This window comes from Lagenorhynchus albirostris, chromosome 2 (genome assembly GCF_949774975.1).
Source record: "Lagenorhynchus albirostris chromosome 2, mLagAlb1.1, whole genome shotgun sequence".
Taxonomy (NCBI): Eukaryota; Metazoa; Chordata; class Mammalia; order Artiodactyla; family Delphinidae; genus Lagenorhynchus; species Lagenorhynchus albirostris.
In genome coordinates this window covers 78,818,075-78,837,684 of record NC_083096.1, presented here as the reverse complement: position 1 = coordinate 78,837,684, position 19,610 = coordinate 78,818,075, and the positions used below count along the sequence as shown (strand labels likewise).

General features: G+C 43.9%; 2 non-coding genes across 2 annotated transcripts; both read left to right on the top strand.

Moving 5' to 3' along the window:
- Nucleotides 1-4,877: 4,877 nt before the first annotated feature.
- Nucleotides 4,878-5,041, top strand: LOC132516608 (U1 spliceosomal RNA). The gene has a single exon (XR_009539427.1). It is a non-coding gene; the product is annotated as a U1 spliceosomal RNA (small nuclear RNA).
- Nucleotides 5,042-19,536: 14,495 nt separating this feature from the next.
- Nucleotides 19,537-19,610, top strand: TRNAN-GUU (transfer RNA asparagine (anticodon GUU)). Its single transcript has one exon. It is a non-coding gene; the product is annotated as a tRNA-Asn (tRNA).

The following is a 19,610-nucleotide window of genomic DNA, read 5'->3' as shown; positions in this document are numbered from 1 at the left end:
GTACTCGCTTGGTTTCCGTCGTGTAGTGGTTATCACGTTCGCCTCACACGCGAAAGGTCCCCGGTTTGAAACCGCACGGAAACAAATAAGCGTTCCCTTCTCCTCCTTTTTTTTTCTCCCCCTGAAACTTACATTCTCGTTTAAAAACCAGAAAGGGGGCGAGTGGGATGGGTTGTGGCAGAATTTGTAGCTGCGTTTTTCTCTCCCCAAACCCAGGAGGAGTTCCGTTACCACCTGAAGCCTACTCAGCACTAGGAGCCAGCCCTCCTTTCTCTCCTCTGAGTCACTTTGGAGACCAGACCACAGACATTCCAAGGAGGGCACAGGAGAAGGCCCACTTCAGGTTATCTTTAAATCTGGAAATCCCCTCACTTTCTCATCTGGTGCCTAAATCTCCTCTACACGCTGATACGTATTACATCTCTGAAAACCAAGAAATGCATCCCTGTGAAGCAACCTTGGCTTTCCCTCACCCCAGCACACTTGCAAAACAATTTGATTTGCGTGACAGAAGAAAAGAGGACGAATTCAACTCTGCACCAGGGGCTCGAGCCAGACACGAAGATGAAGAATTTCAGGCTCCACGAATTGAGCGGGTCGGGGAGGGAAAGGAGCCGGTAACGAGCCTTTATCAGGAGAGCCCCCAGAGCCACATCAGAGATCAGGAAGTAGACAGATCCACTCATCATCACCCGCTGAGAACCAAGCCTGCCCCTGACTCATAAGGAAAGTGAGGTTCAGAAAGAGAGCATGACTTGGCTCTGTTGCACACAGCGGTAAAGCTAGAGTAGGATGGAACCCAGCCTGTTACCTCGTGGCCTGGCCTCAGAGCCCAAAGCGTCTCCCAGGCAGGGAGTGGTGAAGCGTGATGAGCTGCATTCAGACCTGGGCTCTGGGAACCGCCTTTTTTCTGCTCTCTGCATCTCTAAAATCTAACTTTTACTGGGGTAGACAGCCTATCTCCACTTTACTTAGTTATTCTGGGGTTTTATGTTGTTTCTTCATTTGGAACATATTCCTCTGTCACCTCATTTTGCCTAAGGTACTTTTTTTATTTCTATGTGTCTGGTAGGTTGTTTACATTTCCTGGCCTTGGAGAAGTGGCCATTTGTAGGGGACTTCCTGTGGGTACCAGCAGCACACTACCCCTCTCATCACCAGATCTATATGCTTTAGGGGTGCCCTGTATGTGGGCTGCATGCATCCTTCTGTTGTGCCTGGCTGACCGCAGTGCACGGTCTGGTAGGATTAGTTGGTCCCCGTCTCTTTGGTTGTCAGGCCCTGCCTTGTTTGGAATCTGCAGCCGCTACTTGGCACTGCCGGGTCGAGAGGCAACTGGCTGTGGAACCCCCATGGGGAGGGCGGCGGGGGCTAGTGCTGGCTCACTGGTGGGTAAAGCCAGGTGCTAGGGCTACTACTAGTGCTGGCCCACTGGTGGGCAGAGCTGGGTCCTGGGGTTTGGCTGCAAGGCCCAGGAGTCCCAGAGCTGGTGTCAGACTGCTGGTGGGTGGGGCTGGTTCCCGACACAGCTGACTGTGGGGGTTCCGGGTGTCCCGATACTTGTGTTGGCCTGCTAGTGGGCGGGGCCAGGGTCCAGCCAGTCCCAGGGCTGGTGAAAACATGGGACATTTTAAGGAAAAGTAATAACCTTGGATTGTTATTATTTGGATGGTTATAAACCTTGGGTTTATAACATATGCAAAGTAAAATGCATGGCAACAAAAGTGTAAAGGCAGGCAGGGGAGAAATGTGAACTGGTATGACTTCACTTGAAGGCAGACTGTGGTAAGTTACAGATGTCTGCTCTAAAGCCTAAAGCAATTGCTGAAATAACAAGAGTTATAGCTAGTAAGTCAACAAAGGCAAGAAAATGGAATCATATACAAAACTATGTAGAATCTATGATAGAGCAATTGCTCTTCTGGCTTTCTACCCTATGGACATGTGTACAAGAATGATGACAGCAGCATTACATGTAATAATAAAAGCATAGAACCAAATTAATTTCAAAGTATATGCAAAGGGGTAAATAAATACTATACAGACAATGGAAGAAACTTCATTGATTACAGGAATTCACAGGGCAGTGATGAGTCTACTCTTGAGGATTCCTCAATTCCCAGTGACCTGTTTTCCTCCTGAGCTCCTCTCGGAGAATCGACGATGATCTGGGTTTAGTTAGATCCTCCTGTTGTGCAAAAAATACAGGGTACAGGAACATAGTATTAGAGGAGCCTGCCTCGGCCTTTGAGGGAGAAAGTGTATAGAAAAGGGAGGACCCCGAGTCATAGATGCCAGGAAGATGCCTCCCAGAATAGGCTTGAACCAGAACCTTTGAGTTAATAGCCTAACGCGCTAACCGGTTGCACCACAGAGATACCTTTAGGTCACTTTCTCTCTCTTCTCCCTCACCTCATCCCCAGCGAGAGCAAGCACGCCTTCCACTCTATGCCGAGGCACCCGCCTTTAGCAGTGCAGTCGTACCTGCTCAAAAGAGCCCGGGAAAACCGGAGAAACCCGTGGGAAAGCCGTGCGTCGGGCGATTCCGAAGGCAGAAGGGCAGCCGAGCGTCCCCGCCGCGCCTTGCTCCACACCCGCCGCAGATGCCAGCGCCCCGGAGACGCCCGGGGCCACGAGCCCCCAGGCCTGAGCCGAGTGGGGCCCAAGGGAAGCTGAATGCCGGGTGGGCTCCGTGACGGCTCCCCGTTTGCTCCGCCTTCACCCGACCATCTGCCCCGCAGATTTAGTAGGTGTGCTTGGTTTGGCTGCGTCGGGAAAAAGATCAGGTCAAAAGAGGAAACGTGAAAAGGAGCGAAAGCAAGCAGAGGCATGGATGAGACAGCGAGACCTCCCAGGAAGCCTGTGAGGAGGCTCGGGCCAGATCCTGAGAAATAAAAATTGCTTTTATTAAGTAGCAGAATGGGGAGGGAGAATCGGAGAAGAGCATGAAGGAGAGAAAAGCACGAACATCTGTAGGTGTCCAAGAATAAAACAGCAAAAGCAGTGTGGATATATTTACCTTCAAAAAATTGCGGGTAGTGCAGTGACTGCCAGCCTGCCTGTGGCGCGTCATGACCGTATGGTGGTTAATACTATGTGGTGGCCGCAGTAATCTCGACTCAAATCCGAGCTATAGTAGGATGGTGTCTGTGACTGGTCTCTCGGTTTGCTTTTTTTTTTTAAACACTTTTATTGGATTATAATTGATTTACAATGGTGTGTTAGTTTCTGCTCGGTTTGCTTTTAATGCCAGCACCAGCTACGCCCCTTAAGAAGCGGTCAGAGATCAGAGTATGCCGCCGGCCACACAGCGCGATGCGGTCAGAAGAGGAGTAAATCCCACGGTGCACAAACCTGCGGGTGGCGTTGTCTCACCTCTGAACAGAAAATGTCTCTAAGGGTGAAATACAGCCTCTCAAGGAGGCTTGTCTGTACGTTCCGCTAATTAAACAGTGCCGTCATGACCGTTTTTCTGGTAAAGATCATTCAAGTATCAGTGTTGGGTTTTTTTCTAAACGAAAACGAGGTTTTAATGAGTTTACAATAAAATGCAAGCTAGTTGTCATCATCTACACCAGCTTGTCTCCATCCATCATCCACTAATTTTTATGGGAACAGTAAATCATTGAGGTACAGTTCACATAGAGTTAAAAGCACAAATCTTTAAAGCACAGTTTTTTGAATTTTAGCAAATGTAACTATTACCCAGATCAAGTTATAGAATATTGCCATCATCCCAGAAATGTCCGCTGAGCCTCTTTCCAGGCAATTCCTACCTTCTCTCTCTTAGTTGATTACTATTGTGAGGTCTCTTGCCGAAATTACTATTGCCTGCTATTGAAATTCACATGAATGAATGTATTTTTTTTGTATCTGGCTTTTTAAATACAACATTATGTTCATTAAACATAACTATATTATCGTGTATATCACTTCTTAATTTTGGTATTGTCGGAGTAATGTTGGTGTTATTTGTTGTTATTTGGTGAATATTCTTGGTGTTTTGATGAATATTCTATACCAATCTTTTTGTATACTTGTGCATTCATAGAAGTACTGCGACTGCTGGGTCATGGAGTAGGAACAAGATTAACTTTATTAGAAACTGACAAATAATACTCTAGAATGGTTTCAAACCAGTAACTATGGTTGGAATTTCTCTGCATTCTTGTCAGCATTTGGTGTAGTAATTCTTTTAAATATAGCCATGCTGTAGGGTGTGTAATGATATCTCCGTATAGTATTAATGTGCATTTCCCTAATGAATAAAAATGTCAAGAATATTTTCTTATAACTTTTGGTCATTAAGATATCTTCCTTTGTGATCCAGGACGACCTTGGCTTAGCCTTCCCAGGAAAAGGAAACAGCGTCGGGTGGTCAGTCGCTGTGCAGGTGGATCCTCCCGAGGCGTCTCTCCGAGATAGAGACCCAGACTTGGGGTGTTTGGAGCGGCGACATGTGCAGATCAATGACTGGCACGGCATCAGCGCCCCCTTCCGGCCTCCCAGGCCTTTGCCGTCTCCACGCACTCCTCAGTTAAGCAAGGGCAGAGAACGGTTGAGACAGCGCAATGGCTGCGGGTTGGTCTGTTTGGAGCCGCTGCTGAAAGGTGGTCGGTGTTGTGAGCTGTGCAGTGAGTTCTCCTGTGTGTGTGTGTGTGTGTGTGTGTGTGTGTGTGTGTGTGTGTGTGTGTGTGTGTGTGTGTGTGTGTTGGGGGGAGATTGGGGAGGAGATGTGGGAGGGGAGGTCTTCGCTTGAATTCCTTTGAGGAAAACGGTTTAGAAAAACAGCGTGGGGCAGGTGGAAGGGAGGGTGGCGACCCTGAGTGAACCTTGGAGGGGTGGGAGGCTGCACTGTGCCTGCGGGGTATGTGCCCCTAGTTACCTGGCAGGAAAGATGCCATGATCACGATAGTGGCTTTCCCAGTGCGATGCTTGTCCATTGCACTCAGGTAGTGCTGACTTTAGAGATTTCCCCAAATGCGGGAAACTTGACCTCGGAATTTGCGCTAGTAGGGGTATGTATTTGCGCTCTCCGCTATCTCTCTGTGTATGGCAGGGGAGTTCTCTTCCGTGGTGCCTCACTGCACTCTACTGGCTCAGGCCCAGGGCGAGAGGCTCCCCACACCCAGGGCTCCAACCCACATCTTCCTGGCTTTCCTATTCCGGGACCAAAGTGTATGGATGGGCCCTGCTACTTGCTTCAGGCCTGCAGTCTGCAGGCTTGCCGGCAGGCATCTGCAAGAGAAAGGCCACATGGTGGGGGTGGTGGGGAAGTGTGGGAGAAGTCACCCAAAGGCCTCGAGCTCCACAGTCCCTTTGGGGCCAGATCGGCACCCCTTCCAGGAACATGGAGGCCAGAGGCCTGCCTTCGCAAGGAGGCTCCGGGGGCCAGAGCGCTGTATCCCTGCCCCGGGTTAGCCAACTCTTTTGGTCTCTCACCCGGCTTTCCCTTCTCCTTCCTCCCGTTCCACCCCAGCTGCGGTCTTGGGGACAGTAAGCTGTACCCTATCACCCCCTAACCCACGCGTAATGACCCAGTCCCTTCTCCAGTGCTTATGAAGAGAGCTGAATCAACGTTTTCTAACAACGGGAGGAGAGAGAACCTGCGGTGACAGGAGGCAACCCGTTCTTATGCTGGTTCTTTTGGCACAGCCCATTGAGGGGCCCGGCTCAGGAGCCTGGAATCGTCCCTCCTACTTGAGGGACCTGGGTGGCACGCGGCCACGGAACCGGCCAAGTTGGCATCTCTCCCACTGCCTCTCAGGGAACAGCAGGAAATCCTGCGGGGTCCACTCTTACCCAGAAGAGACACCTGGGAAATGATCCAGCAGAAGCCCGGACCCTGCTCGATGGACCACTTCGGAGCGACACTTCTGTCGGCCGGTTCTTGAGAGGAGAAATCATTTAGGACGAGGTGTTCTTCAGTGTCTTGTCTCAGACAAGAGTGAAGGAGGGTGATTCTTCCAAGAAGCTGGCAGTCCTGATATCTGTGGTCGCAGAGAGGCTTGTGGAGCAAGAGCGTCCTCTCTCGACCAGGGTTATCCAGCTGTTTCGGCCTCCGCCTCTTCCTCCTCTTCTCCTCCTTCCCCTGTCGTTTTCTATCTTGGTGTTCCTTGAGTACTTATCTTCCTTTTGTGCCTCGGAACCTCTCACCCTCTACCATGGATTATACATTTTCCTGGGTTGTTCTGAGCTTCAAATAAGGAAATGTATGCAAGAGTGCCACAAATGCTCAAAATTTTTGATCTCATTATTTTATCAGTAACATCATCTGAATCATCAGGATTGTCTAACTCCCTTTTTAACAATTGCATTTTAATTGTCTGAATATATTAATGCACATTTAAACACCATATAATTTTTGAATAATAAATTGCTTCTGATATTTTAGTATCAAAAATAATGCTGTAGGGCTTCCCTGTGTCGCAGTGGTTAAGAATCCTCTTGCCAATGCAGGGGACACGGGTTCGAGCCCTGGTCCGTGAAGATCCCACATGCCGCGGAGCAACTAAGCCCGTTTGCCACAACTACTTAGCCTGCGCTCTAACGCCTGTGAGCCACAACTGCTGAAGCCCGCGCACCTAGAGCCCGCACTCAGCAACGAAGACCCAACGCAGCCAAAAATAAATAAAATAAATAAATAAATTCATATAAAAAATAATGCTGTAGAAAGTTCTTACTTGTAAATCCTTGGCAATTCTGTAGGATAGACAGTGTCCTTTTTTCCACCCTGTGGCCAACCTGTCAGTGTTAAATACCTTTAACAAAAATTTTACAACAATCAAATGCTTGGGGCCAATTGCCTTCACTTGTTACCGTCTCAGTTCAAGGACTCTAGGTAATTGGCACAATACCCTGGATTAGCTAAAATGGAGAATTTTTTCTCACTCTCTTCTGTTTTGTGTCCTTTCTTCAGTTCTTAGGTAACAACATCCTAATAAAATGGTTGGCAACAACAACACAAGTATATCACTGTATCTTGGGGAAAGTTAGTGCTTTCCTTGTTCATATGCTTGTCTACCCAATTTGTGCTTGGAGCCAAGGAGGAAGAGATCTGCCATGGGCCTCACTCTTGCACTCTTCTAGCTGTGCCTTCTTCCATTAGGCAAGGATCATGTGGACCCAAGAGGACATTCCCACATGGTGCCCATGTCCTCCCTCCCCCATAGGGCTGTCAAATGTGTAATGAATCCCAGAGTCCCTTGCCCAAGTGTCTTTTAGCTCATGTGTAGAGACTGTGGATCTTTCTGCCTTGCATTGTCAAACTGAGGGCAAAAGATACTTTTGTTTGTTTGTACTCAAACCTAGGGATTGTGGGCAATGTGACATCAAGAGACCACTTTTTAGGGAGAGCTAGTGGATGTAGCATGGATGTGTTGGAGGTGCAGAACACAATCTGGTTCCAGCAGGCCAGTAGGCAAGTGGTGATGGATGTTCTCATCATGCTTCCTTTTTCTGGTGTGTCACTCCAAAAAGTATAGGAATTCTAAAATCCTATACATTCAGGTGATTATAAACATATAGTTTTCAAAGTAAGAGAATACAATCTATTTCAGTTTCAACTGAGAGATTTTTTTTTAAAGCTTGATCAGTAGCTTTAAAAAAGATAGATTCATGGTAGATGCCAAGCTTGTCACTAACATTTGCAGGTGCCACTGCAAAAAATAAAAGCAGAGGCATCAAAGCTGCTTACACTCTGAGGTTGGAGTGCCAAGATAGCTTCTTTCATATTCTGTTCCAGGGGGCCTTGAGTACAGGAAACATGGAAGTCAAGTTTTAGTCCCAGACTAACTTGAGAAGTCATATAGGAGGTCCTCACTACATTAAGCTGGGACCCCAAAGTCTTAAGCCCTCAGGGGTAAGGGTCATCCGATCTAGTCCTGTCCCTTCAAATCCCAGAGCTCTTTGGACAAGGCAGCCTTGGTGCCACAAACAGTATAAAGAAAAAGAAAGTTTTAAAAGTTCGTGAGAAATCGTGGCCACAGACTTGACCTCTAGCAGATTTAGCCTTGAGTACCCACAGCCTGGGTAGTCTGAGAAACCATAAGAGAGCAACTTGGTGTGTTGTTTCCCAGCTGGTAACCAACCACAAGAGCCTATTAGAGGAGAACATATTCAGAGGAAAATATATTCATTCTGGGGCTGTAGAGATGTCTACAAATAACATTTCAAGAGAATCAACTAGTATCTAGAATTCAGTTATAAAATATAAGAACAAAATCTCATGTATTTGGAATTTTAGAAACACTTCTACCAATCCTTGTATCAAAGCAGATGTGAAAATTAGAAAATATTCTGTATCAAACAAAACTGAAAATACTACGTATATGCAGAAGGTGCAGCTAAGCCAGTCTTTAGAGGACAATACACAGATTTAAATGTAAATTGTGAAATTTAAGGCTGATTTCTGAAGAGCTAAATCTCCATCTCATAAAGTTACAAGAAGAATAATGACAACAACAAAAGCAGATAGGAGCAGAAATTATATATAAAACCAGGAATTTTCAAATTAGAAATAAATATGCAGAAGAAAAAGTATAAATGGTTGGCTCTGAAAAGACTACTAAAACTGATAAAACTGTTAAGTGAGAAGAAGGAAGTCATTGCTGCTGAACCTGTAGACATACGGGAACAATAAATGAATCTCATAAACACATATATGCCAACAAATTAAAAATTTGAGAGGAACTGAACATATTCCAATAATGATTCTGGGGGAAAATGAGCTAGCATTAAATTTTTTAAAATCAGAATTTAAAAATCTTCCTGCAAAGAGAGCTCCAGAACCAAAAAATTTCATTAGAAGAAATGATTCCCGAGCAAATAAATTCCAAAAGTATTAAAAGATGGCATATTTTCTCCAACTTATTTTATGAGCTTATATTGGAACCAAAAAATGGCAATGTAAAAAATAGAAATTATAGGTCTGTCTTATTGCTGAATATGGCTGTAATTAAAAAAATAATCAAGCAATGTATTAAAAAATATATATTGTGACAAAATTGATCTTATCCTGGAAAACAGTTGATTCTTGTTAGAAAATAAATTAATCTAATTTACCACATTAAAGTGTAAGGGAGAAAAATAATAATCACTAAAATACAGAACAGGTGTTTGAAAAATTTCACCATCGATTTACCATTTTTTAAAACTTAAGCATAATAGTATAGAAGAGAACAGACCTAATCTGCTAATGGGTAGTTTCAAAAACAAAAACAAAAGAAACACACAAAAAACCTTCAGTGAACATTATAGCTGATGATAAAATACTGGCTTCCCCCCTCCCCCAACCCTTACCAATCAGGAACCATCAGGAATCAGACAAATAGGCCTCACTCTGACCACATCTTTTCACCACTGCGATGGAGATCTTAGCCAGTGAGGAAAGGCAAGAAAAAAAAAAGAAACAGTATAAGATGTGAAGATGACCAAAAATCAAATAACCCAATCAAAATATGGGCGGAAGACCTAAATAGACATTACTCCAAAGAAGACATACAGATGGCCAAGAGGCACATGAAGAAAAGATGCTCAACATCGCTAATTATTAGAGAAATGCAAATCAAAACTACAATGAGATATCACCTCACACCAGGCAGAATGACCATTATCAAAAAAATCTACAAACAATAAATGCTGGAGAGGGTGTGGAGAAAAGGGAACCCTCTTGCACTGTTGGTGGGAATGTAAATTGATACAGCCACTATGGAGAACACTATGGAGGTTCCTTAAAAAACTAAAATTAGAGCTACCATATCATCTAGCAATCCCATCCTGGGCATATATCTGGAGAAAAACATGGTTCAAAAGGATACATGCACCCCAGTGTTCATTGCAGCATTATTTACAATTGCCAAAATATGGAAGCAACCTGTGTCCATCAACAGATGAATGGATAAAGATGTGGTACATATGTACAATTGAATATTACTCAACTATTAAAAAGAATGAAATAATGCCATTTGCAGCAACATGGATGGACCTGGAGATCATCATACTAAATGAAGTAAGTCAGACAGGAAGACAAATATCATATGATATCGCTTATATGCAGAATCTTTAAAAAAAAGATACAAATGAACTTATTTACAAAACAGAAACAGACTCATAGACTTAGAGAATGAAATTACGGTTACGGGGGGGAAGGGTGTATGTGGGGGAGGGATAGACTGGGAGTTTGGGATCGACATGTATACACTTGAAAAAAAAAGTAAAGATGAAAAATGAATAATATAATTATTTACATATATGAAAGATAAATTACTAGAATTATTAAGAGAACTGAGTTTATCTGGTATATATAAAATTTAAAAATCAGAGGAACTGAGCTAAATTAAGGGTTTAAGAAGAAAAGGTATTAAAAACGTTATAAATATTCAACAATTGTAACATGCAGTTCAATCACATGCACTGGGGAGGGGACGGGGCGGGGGGGGGGCCGGGGAGGAATGAAATATGACACCTACCTCTACTGTAACCAAAATCATTTCAGTGTGGATTAAGTACCTAAAATGAAATGAAACTTAAAATGATTTTAATTGGTATTATGTAGCAAGGTACTTCTACGATCTCAAAGGTAAGCAAGGATTTTTAAAATAAGACAAAAAGACTAATTCTTAATGAAGAGACTGATCAATTTGAATACATCAAGCATCTCTGTTCATCAAAACACAGAATAAAGAGTAAAAAGACAGGTCACAACTTGGGCGAATGTATCTGCAGTCAGCATAATCAACTGGTACTGAAGATATTTAATGAATTCTTACAAAACAAGAAGAAACAGACAGACAGACCTATAGGGAAATCAAAAAGATCTTTGCGGGGGGAACCCCTTATATGAGAAAATCCAAGTAGCTAACAAACATGTATTGGTGCTCAAATTCATTAACAATAAGGGACATTAAAAGGGAAACCCACATGAGATAACATTCAGATTGGTGAAGAAGAAGAAGGAGAAGAAGAAAATAGGAGTGGGGATGAGGTAGAAGGTTATTACCTGTTAAAGTGTGGGAGGAATTGCCATCGTTTTATACTAAAAATGTGGAAAGACAATCTCAGAATATGGAAACTCTTGAAAATGAATAAATCATGTTTTTCTTTAAAAGAGAAAGGGTGGCTAACTCCCAAAATGTCACTGATCTTTGATTCCCCTACTGTTAGGTAGGGGAATCCTCCACAGATTTGGGGGAAAATTAATCACTCCTAGTCTCTCTTAAGGCAGCCACACCCCTAGTACCCTCAAGTCGGAATCCTTTAGAAGGAACCTCCAAGAGCTATAAAATAAAACCGGATAAACATATCCCAGATTCTGTTGCTCATTTTCCCTTAAAAATATATATATATAAATTTTCAGGCTAACACCTGTTGACACACATTGCCAGGTACACGGGATCCTTCCTGCAACACCGACGGGTCCCTGGGACACGCAGAGACCGAGGCGGCTGACGACGTTAAATTTAGCACAGTGTCCGGTGCACAGACTCGAGAGGCCTCTCCTCACCTCTGTGCAAGGCCTCCTTTTCGAATCCCCCCTCCTGTCCACGCGGATTCCTCCCCACACGCCTTCCTCTTCCTTGGGCTGCTAGCGCCTCCCTGGACACTGAGGTGTCTGCTGGGCCCCGCAGATGCTCTTCTTTTGGGACCTTCCTCTCTTGATTCTCGCTCTCCAGTGAGACGTGGCCCAGCCGTCAGCCCAAGGTCCAGAGAGCGAATCAGTGACCTGATGGCTCTTTGGGTTCCTAGGATCTTCCAGGAGAAAAACTGAAAGTAAGGTGGCTGCTACGCTGCGAGCCAAAGGCTACTCTGTATGCCCAAACACCTGAGGGCCACAGGGCTCTGCAAAGCCCCAGTTTAGCTCGACTCCTTAGAGTCTACTGCTCAGAACTGCCTTGAGGATTTTAGTTCTCATTTTCCTACTCCTGGTGGCCAGAACCACGGAATTTTCGGACGTGACTGTGCACCACGCAAACAAGGAGGAAGCATGAAAAGTCGGGGAGGGAAAAAAAGAGAAAAGTACTGTGCATTGGCCGGGAATCGAGGCTGGCTCTCCCGCGTGGGAAGCGAATGTTCTACCACTGAACCACCAATGCTTCTCCCTGTCCACGTCTCTGACAGCTCTCCAGAAAGCATCTCCAGAGCGACCGAAGAACCGGGGGCGGCGAGACAAAAAAGTTCCAAAATAGGCTTACCCCTTCGTCTTTGGAAGACAGAGCTCACAGACTGACAGGCACCCGAAGCAAAGGCTTGCGAAAGAGACTCGCAATCAGGCAACAGCATGGAGTGGGGACAGTCAAAGGAAAATATCAAAATATCAGTTTTGTCAGTTCACATCACAGCTCTGATAATTTCACCCATTGATACTTTTCTAAAAATAAGTCCGCTCCTTATGTAAGCAAAGCACCAAAGCCTATGCGTCATGTGCATCTCAGAGTCACAAACGCTAAAACTAAGCACAACACCAAGTCCAATTTAGGAGATTAGATTCTCCCATATAATCAAGCATTGATTGCAAACTTAATATTAATTACTCTTTTAATGATTATGGTATGTCATATATCCATCCAAATACTTTGAACACCTTAAAACGTAGACACATATTATTGTTATAGTGGTTACAAGACTGACTCATTATTCTTGTACAAAAAAACAGTTACAAAGAACTAACTCCTTTAACCAATGTGTTTCTTCATTATCTCTATTTTGATTCTGGCTTTTTTCTAATTCCAGTCTAATTCTGCTTCTGTTTCTTATTTCTTCCCTGGATTAGAATTTTAGACCGAACAATTCTACTCCTGGGTATATATCTGAAAGAAACAAAAACACTAATCTGAAAAGATACATGCAACCCAATGTTCATAGTAGCATTATTTACAATTGCCAAGGTATGGAAGCAGCCTAATTGTTCATCAACGATGATAAAGTAGATATATATATAATACTACTCAACAAACTAGTGAATATAACAAAAAGAAGCAGAAGAAATATTAATATATTGGCCTTCTGATGAAATTGAAATACAGAGAGATTTCTTTCCCAGTTTTTGCTGGGGGAAATTACACTGAAGAAAGGAACCTGGGAGGGGGCTCCCCCACATGTTGGGACTTAGGAACCATTATGACTTTCTGAAAGATAGGAGCTGCAGACGTGCAGTCATGCTTCTCTTGCTGAGAAGCCAAGCTAGGTGGAGGCTGAGTCAGAAACTTGAACTCAACAAGGAAAACGACCATCCCCTTGACCCTGAAGAGCTTTGGCTCTATCTGCCCTCTGCCCAACACCAAAGACACACGCCAGCTCTGGCTATCATGCTTTCATTTACCAACTACATCGACCAGATCTACATGTATTCCCACACCTCTTTCTAAACTACAAACCTGCACTTTCCACTCACAACTCCTAAATCACAAGTCGATGCCTCCTATGCGTCTCAGAGTCACAAATTCTAAAACTCAACACACCAGTGAGTTCCCTGTCAGCATCACACACCACCCTCTACCTCAACACTCTATGATCAGACCCAGGCACAGTGTCTCCCAAAGAGTAGTGTGCACTGTCTCTCAAGGGTTTCAATCAATCACCAAGACAATACCCAAATCTGTTCCTACCCTCACCTAGTGTGTTTATCCTCACCACCAACCACCCTGTTGTCCAAACCAGACCTTGCTACCCTCTTTGCATATACTCTCTTATCCTCCTGGCACAGAAGTTTATGTCCAGTATAATCAAGAGATCGTGCTTAACTTTATTGGGTGCACCACTGGCTTACTGCCACTCTATGCCTACACTCTTCCACCCATTAATACATTCCATCCGTTAATACAACCAGATAAAAAGCCGGCCTCCCTACAGCCAGTCTAGTCTACACTAATCCATTTGCCACACTGTATCCTGAGCGACACTTCCGCAGCCTAAATCTGGACATGCCTGTTGCCTAAAGCCACCTAGCATCCCCATATTCCTTCACTAAAATGTCTTATTACCTCTATGACATGTACTCTGCTTCCCCCCCTCCTCCTCATCAGAATATCTCTTGCCAATTCTCAAATCCAACAACAGTGAAGTACTTGACCTGTCAGGAACCCTCTCACTCTCAGGGACTTGCTTCTCTCTACAGGGGATGGCCTTTCACAACTCCCTCTTTGTTCTTCAAATTCATTCGCATCCTTCAGGTCTCAGTTCAGAAGCCTTTTTCCTCTGGAAAGACTTTCCTGACTGTCAGAATTGAATATGTGATGTGTCAACGTTTATTTTGGCATTAATTGTTCTAACAAAATCACATTTTACTTGACTCTATCTTCTGAAGACATATTTTCATATGAAAAAGATTCATATTTCCCAGAAAACTAAGGTTGTATACGTAAATAAAATATTCTCAAGAGGTAGAACAGTGCCTAGCATAGTTTATAGTCTAGGGTTGTTAAATAATGAAAAAGAGAGAGAGGAGCAAATAAGGAAAGTTTCTCTCTCTCTCTCTCTCTCTCTCTCTCTCTCTCTCTCTCACACACACACACACACACACACACACACTCACAGATAGACAAAAGAGAAAAGAAATTTAGCTAGATAGGCAGAATGATTAGTCTGCAAAGTAGCAAAACTCCAGGAGAGCAATTGAAAAGAGTAGAGAATACAATGATCAAGAATAAAGTTTTGCTTGAATGTAAGGTAATAAAAAGACCTTGAGTGGATCTTCAGAGTTGAAAATAAGTCAAGAGCTGGAAAGGAGAGGGGAAGGATATGGTGTGATGTGGTGAAGGGAATAAACCTTGGAGTGAAAATTTCACTTATACTCTTGTGTAGGTCTTGTAAGACATAAGAGTTTGAAAGCTGCCCATTTTGATCCTTAGGCTTTTCTAGGGACTTAAAAGAGATGCCAAGAGAGGAGAGAGGCTCTGGGGCCCTGGAGTGATTGTGCATGGGTTAGTGCTTGGCCTGTGCCAAGCTAATTGTAAACAAAAGAATAAAAAAGGAATAATTTGGATATCAGAATATCAGACAAGGCTAAGGGCAAAAGAGCTTTACATTAGATAGAAGAGTAACATTCTAGCATCTACCCAGAATCGAATGTAATCATTTTTCTCTGGCATGCCCTCTTCAAGTGGCCAAAGAGGGTGGGGCTAAAAGGAAGAAATCTTGGAGGGAAATTTTCACTTATTCACCCTTTTGTAGGTCTCTCTCAAATACAAGAGCTTAAATTCAGGACCATTTGATCCTTGCCTCTTTCAGAGACTCAGAAGAGCATCTTATCTGGTTAATTTTATTTATTCTGAAGAGAATAGATTAAATTCACTTAACTGTCCACTCTATTAAATTTTGTTATAATTTATGTTACTGTAGTTGAATCAGGGCAGGAGGAAATTAAATTGCTTTTAAAAAAAAAAGCCTTAGGAGGAGAGAGGTTTAATAGTCACTCAGATCTGGAGTAACTCAGGCACATCCCCAAACCTCCAGCCTCCCAGACCTTCCCTGAGTCCTGAACGCCTGTTTAGGGGAAGAACTTGTGCTTGTCTCAAGATTCGGGGGAAAGGGTTTGGGAGGCACCAAGCAATGGGAGGGCAAAGAGAATGCATCCTCAGTGAAGAAATGAAGTCCAGTATTTTGATTTGAATGCTGCAACTTGGTGGTGTTTCCTGACCTAAGCCTCCTACACAAAGCTGTGCTCTGGGTATGTTTTTTTTGTGTGTGGGGGGGCGCGGGGGGAGCGGGTTGTTCTGCCTAATAAAGAGGACTGTATAAACTTACTTTTAGAACTGGCTTTTCAAAGTCCTTCCCGAGACCCTGCCTGGTGACGCCTAGTCTAGCAGTACAGACCAAGGCATTGGTGATTCAGTGGTAGAATTCTCGCCTCCCACTTGGGAGACCTCGATTCCCAACCAAAGCATAGCTTTAGCTGCGGGGCTCTTCCCAGTATAAGGAGCTGAGCTCCACAGGAGTACTTTTGCAGCCCTCTGAAGCCACGAAGTGATCGCGCATGCACTAGTGCTACAGGGCAGAAGCCACCTGGCGAGAGCCTGTCTTTGAAGCCCCAAGTGTGTCTGTCTGCTGGATCTCTGCGGTTTGGAACAGTTGAAACTGAAACCCTTGTTACTACTTATCCTTTCTCCTATCCTATCCTTGGACTACATCGCACTATGGAGTGGGGATCAAGCAATGAAGGTCACTGAAGGACTGTAGCTGTGACGGGAGAGTCGTCAGGAGCCCAGGGAGGTGGACGCTTGTGGGGAGGAATTCGCGTGGAGATGAAGGAAGTTGGAGAGCGGGACCTCTGACCTTCCTGGGGAGGTAGGCCCTAGTTTGCTGGTCTTGGTAAAATTAAGAACAAGGATGAGCCCGCAGTGGAGCGGCGCACCCACGAAAAAATCATTTTTATCTTGCCTTTTGGTTTTACACTTCAGCACTCCAATCTTCTGGTCAGTAGATCTTTGTTTTTGCATTATTAATACTCGTTAGAACTGTTTGAGGATTACAAAAACATTGAGCACATAGCAGAGTTGTCATATTCACTCCTTCTTTGCACACAGTTTCCTCTATTATTTACATCTTGCCTTTATGTGATACACTTCTTACAATTAATAAACCAATATTGATACATTATTATTAACTAAAGTTCATGGTTTGCGTTAAGGTTAACTCTCTTTTACTATCTCTATAGTTTTGCCTTCAGTGTCATATAATTAGAATCATACAGTATGCAGTCTTTTCAGACTGGCTTTTCACTTAGTAATATGTGTTTAAGGTTCTTTTGATTATAGTCCATTTCTTTTTATTGCTTAGTATTATTCCATATTTTGTTCAATACATTCACCTATTGAAGGGCATCTTGCCTCCAGTTTGGGGCAATTATTAATAAAGCTGCTTTAAACTTTCGTGTGCAAATTTATGTGTGGACATACGTTTTCAACAGATCTCTGTAAATACCTAGCAGGAGCACGATTATTAGATCATATTGTAAGGCTATGTGTAGCTTTTGTAAGAAACTACCAAACTCTCTCCCTAAATGGCTGTATCATTTTTCATTCCCACAAGCAATGAGTGATGATTTCTGTTGTTCCACAATCTGCTGTAGCATTTGGTATTGTTCGTTTTTTGGATTTAACCATTCTAATGGGTGTGTAGTGGTATCCCATTGTTGTTTTCATTTGCAATTCCCTAATGACATAGGATGTTAAGCATTTTTTCATATGCTTTGTTGCCATCTGTATACCTTCTTTGGTGGGATGTCTGTTTAGATCTTTTGCAACTTTTTAAACTGGACTAAAACTTTTTTCTTATCATTGAGGTTTAAGAGCTCTCTGTGTATTTTAGATACAAGTCCTTTATCAGATACTTGTTTTGCAAATATTTTCTCTCAGTCTGTGGCTTGTCTTTTTGTTCCCTTAACTGTGTCTTTTGCAGAGCAAAGATTTTCATTTTAATGAAGTCCAATTTATCCATTTTTTCTTTCATCAATGGCACTTTTGGTTTCATACCCAAGAAACTTAGTGTCAAGCCCAAGGTCACATAGATTTTCTCCTATGCTATCGTCTGGAAGTTTTATAGTTTAACACGTTCCTTTTAGGTCTGTGAACTATTTTGAGTTATATTTTGCGAAAAATGTAAAGTCTGTGTCTAGATTTGTCTGAGATTCTCTTGCAGCTTGGCTTCTGCATAGAAATTATGTATGCCATTAGATGCACTCAAGAGAAATTGTAGAAGTGGGAAGAAGCAATTTTCTGCAGCTCTTGCTGGTGGCCTGTAAGGTTATGGAACCATGAGTGTTTAGACACACCTGTGACTGGCAGCCATATTCTAGTGTCTAGTCACCTTTTTAGTGCTCTTCAGTGGCAGTAAATATTCCACTTCTCTATGACCTGCCTCACTGCTCCCCTTCACTCCCCCATACTGAAACCTCTAGGATAGAAGGCCATTGGTCTTGCTCTCCTTGCCAATTTCCTGTCCATTGCTCTCTTTCCTTCAGTGGACATTTATTCTCATATCCACAAATAACTAGTAGAATGGCATTCATATGAGCCTTTCCCCAAAGCTGTAGTTTGAAATTACCCAAATGTCCATCATTTGTGACATGGTTTTACATTAGTGTAATGCTTATCATTAACACCAAAATTAAGGTGTGAGAAACTCAATAACATACGTATATATCAAAAACATAATGTTGCTTGTTAATAGCTAGATAGAAAAATTATATATTCATTCACATGAACTTGAAGAAAGGACAAGCCTACTCTGAAGGGGTAGACATCAGAGTAATTTAAAGTAGCAGGAGATGTACAGGCATTACCTGGAGGGTATCAAAGGGCCATGCTTGAATGATAAAAATCTTCTGTCGATCCTGGTGATGATCACACATTTCAATAGTTAAATAGCTGCCCATTAATGATTTGTGCATTTTGTTCTGTAAACACACGTTAATAATTTCCTTTTAGGATTGGTGGGCGGACGTCAGAAAATCCAGTGTAGACCACGATCGGTTTGCAGTATACTGTAAACTCTTCAAAATCTGTTTTATTTTGTGTAAAAAAACATGACTGATGTTTGAAACATTTGCACCAAAAACCAAAACCAAACAAAATCCCCGTGTGACTAGACCATTTCCTTCGTGGAAGTTACACATAAGACTCATTTAGAGCTTGAACCTGATCTTTAGATATTTTCTCTTAAATGGTGAGACCCGGAGCACATCCAGAGCTCTATAGCGTAGTGCACTGATGGGCTGACCTCTGTTCTCCTTACCTTACTCCGTTTGGACAAGCCAGCGACAAGCTAAGAGTTGCTTTGGTAGATAAAACGCAAAAGATGGGGAAAACACTGCTATTACTCGGACTCGAGCCGAGGTTGCTGCGGCCGCAACGCAGAGTACTAAACACTATACGACCACAGCGCGCCACCGTGCTGGCAGTCAACTGCACTCTTGCTCTTCTCATTTTGACATAAATCCGTTCCAGTTACTGCTCTGCTTTGTTGTTGGATAACTGCAGGCACTCCTGATTTTCCTTCACATCTTCCCTCCGTTATCCCCTCCCAATTCTGACGCATTTCTCATCTCCCCTGTGTACAGCCCTTGTCTCTGCACAGCCCTCCAGGAAGTTATCTTTGCTTTGCCCTTGCCTCCCCCGCTTCATTCCCGCCTCTTTATATTTCCCTTTTGAGCAACCCTCCCCAACCCCTCTTTCCCGCTCCCGCGGCCAAGCCCAGATGGTCGGGTGAAGACGGAGCAAACGGGGAGCCATCACGAAGCCCACGGGGCGTTCAGCTTCCCTTGGGCCCCACTCGGCTCAGGCCGGTAGGGTCGCGACCCCTGGCGTCTTCGGGGCGCTGGCAACTGCGGCGGGTGTGGAGCAAGGCGCGGCGGAGACGCTCTGCTCCCTTCTGCCTTCGGAATCGCCCGACGCACGGCTTTCCCACGGAACGAACGCGCTGCGTCGACTCCACGTCTCCGGTTGTCCGAAGCTTGGAGCCAGCTCCTCAGTCCTGCGAAAGGCGGACTTGCTCTCTATGGAGATGAGGTGGGGGAGGGGAGAGGAAGGGCGACTTGCAGGTGTCTCTGTGGCGCAATCGGTAAGCGCGTTCGGCTGTTAACCGAAAGGTTGGTGGTTCGAGCCCACCCAGGGACG